Source organism: Ipomoea triloba, chromosome 13 (assembly GCF_003576645.1).
Source record: "Ipomoea triloba cultivar NCNSP0323 chromosome 13, ASM357664v1".
Taxonomy (NCBI): domain Eukaryota; kingdom Viridiplantae; phylum Streptophyta; class Magnoliopsida; order Solanales; family Convolvulaceae; genus Ipomoea; species Ipomoea triloba.
In genome coordinates, this window is record NC_044928.1 from 25,976,646 (window position 1) to 25,979,774 (window position 3,129).

Here is a 3,129-nt window from a genome sequence, read left to right on the forward strand (position 1 = left end):
TTGTGGCCCGATATATACGTTATGAAAGTTTAGGGTGCGGCATGAAATCGGATATAGTGCATGGTGCAGGATGACACTTTACCTATATATAATGACTTTAAAAACATCACTAAAAATTACTTAATATGTGTAATTAAGCAAAATATTGGAATTTGACATGAATAATATAATTATTGTTGAAGCAAATTGAAGTTTGGTAAAGAATATTAAATCTCACTAGTATTTTCACTCGTTCATTACACGTGTGATGGATGTGCATTACACGTGTGATGCACGTGCATTACATACACGTTGCACAAAATAGATTGAGAGATCGAATAATTGATTCTCTCTTGGATTATATCATTGGAGATGGCCCTAACTCATACGGAGTATTTGTTTGAGTTGCTTGTGTTTAGCATTTTTTTTTGTTAAACTATGAAATATTTTTGAATAAGTTTTAATTATTAGAGGCATCATTATGTTCATATCATATTCAAACTAATTATCGTGTTGGCCGTTTGCGACCTCTTTTAAAGAATGAGAGTGAACAAAGACTCACGCCAACCAAGTTGGTTTGTGTTTAGTATTTTATGCGCTTACATAAATGCGGTTATAATGGGAGAAACCAAAATGATAACTAAAATAGCAGAGGTAAATATGTCTTCTTTTTTTTTTTTCTTTTTTTTCTTTCTTTTTTTTTTTGTTTTTTTGTTTTTGTTTTAATGCAATCTAGTATTATGATGTAAAATCAAAATTGAAAATAACGAGTTAGGATGTAGTATAGTTTTAACATGATGATGGTTATTAATGAATTGACACGTGAAATTTTATTTTGTAATTGAAAAGCCTCTTATTCCATTAATAACCCATTACAATAAACATTATTTATGGTTATTTCATCATTTTAATAATATCTAAATCTAAAAACATAATAACTTTCAATTCAGGTTACACCCCTAAATTATGTCTGTTTTTTCTGTTAAAATTTTGTATACATTATGCTATAAGAGTTGTACTATACAATTATATTTTATGGACAAAAATATCTCTGCCGTTATAACTTCTGTTATGTATTATTATTATTATTATTATTATTATTATTATTATCATGCACATGCATGGTTCAAAAATCGCTAGGCGCTCCTCGGGCACTTGGGGAGCGCCTAGCGCCTAGGACGCCTAGGCGGGGATTAACCGGCGCCTAGGCGCTAGTGTATTTTTTTTATTTTTTTAAATTTTTTTAAAGTATTTTCAAAATTTTAAAGACTAATAATTATAAATTATATAATACTTTAATAGTTAATACTAAAATATTAATATTAACCTAAATAATATCTAGAGTTTGTATAATTTAGGGTTGTTTTGCTCAAAACAATGTTGTTTTGAGTGAAATAGCCCATTAAAAAAGAAGAATAATTGTTAATTGGCCGACTAGGCGGTCTAGTCGGTGCCTAGGAGGTCTAGTCGGCGCCTAGGAGGCCTAGGCGGTCAGCGCCTAAACAGCTTAGGCGGCCAATTCAAGGCGGTTGCCTAGCCGGTCAGCTGCCTAGGCCACCATTTAAGGTGATACGCTAGGCGGTCGACCAGGGCCTAGCGCCTAGGCGTGGATTAGTCGGCGCACCGAGATTTTTGCAACATCAGCACTTGCATACACAATATTTTTTCTTTTATTCTTCAAAGGTAATAATGTATGTAAACATGCTATTATATGAAATAAGTTTAATTTCATTCAATTTTAATTAAATCTTACCATAATTATATTTAGTAATATATCGTATCTAAATTTCTTATTTTAATAATATTAATGATATCATAATTATTATTCAAATTATAAACTATAGTTTTATTTAATATAATATGAATTCTACAATTATACATTTTTTTTAAAAAAAATTATATGCTATAAGTTTTTAAAAATATTTTAATATTTAGTATTAATATTGGACTTATATTTTTGTGCACCACACATATAAAATACTAGTATTAACATAATAGGAAAAAAATTATTGCATTAAATTATTAACATTTCTACTTAACCTGGAGGGTGTGGTTGAGTGGAAGAGACTCATCTATCCTTAACCAAAGGTTAAGGGTTTGAATGGAGCAGAGGTGCCTACAATTAGGGGTGGGAATAGGCCAGGCCTCTTGTAGGGGCCTATAGCCCGGCCTAATTAAAGCCTAGTTAGGCCTAGCTCGTTTAGTAAAAAGGCCAAGCTTGAGCCAATTTCAAAAGCCTATTAAACTAAACATGCCAGACCTATATATACCAGGCTCGGCCTACAGGCCTGGCCTATATATATATATATATATATATAAAAGTGTGTGTGTATTATATTTTATATTTTATACCTAATATATATTTTTATATTTACAATACAATTGCAAGTATATATAATTACCAAACTCTAACCCTCCACCTCGAAAATCTCATTTTAAATTATGTTTCAACTATAAACATTGATGCTAATCATGCTGTATGTATTCTTATTGTTTAATTTTTTTTTATTAATTTTTCTTACTGTTATAATATTTAATGAAATATCGCAACTTAATTATGTGAGTTGATTGTTTATTATTTATGATTTTATATAGGATAACAAATAATAATACAATTGAATTTAAGTATTTTTTGTAAATTTTTTACAGGCATACTTTAAAGGGCTTAAAAATGGAGGCCTTAAATAGGTTTAAAGCCTATTTATGATCTATTTTGAAGCCTTTTTAAAAGCCTATATGTTAAATAGGCTTTTAAAAAGGCTTCAGACCAGGCCAGGTCAACTGTAGGCTCAGGCTTGAACCTAAAAAAAAACCTACATGCAGGCCCAAGCCTAGGCTCAGGCTCTAGATTTTCATAGTAGGCCCAGGCCTAAATTTCTAAAGCTCGGCTCGGCCTAGCCTATTTCCACCTCTACCTACAATCCAGCGAGGGAATTAGTCACTGTGTTCGACGGTGGAAATCCTAGGCTAAAAAAAAAACATTTCTACTCATTAACGTAAAAAAGAAAAATTATTAATGCATTAAATTGATAACGTTTCTGGTGGTTGACATAAAAGGAAAAAAAATACTACATTAAATTAATAACAATTCTAATCATTAATGTAAAAGAAAAAAAAATGTTATATTGCATTACACTAATTCGGTGAATC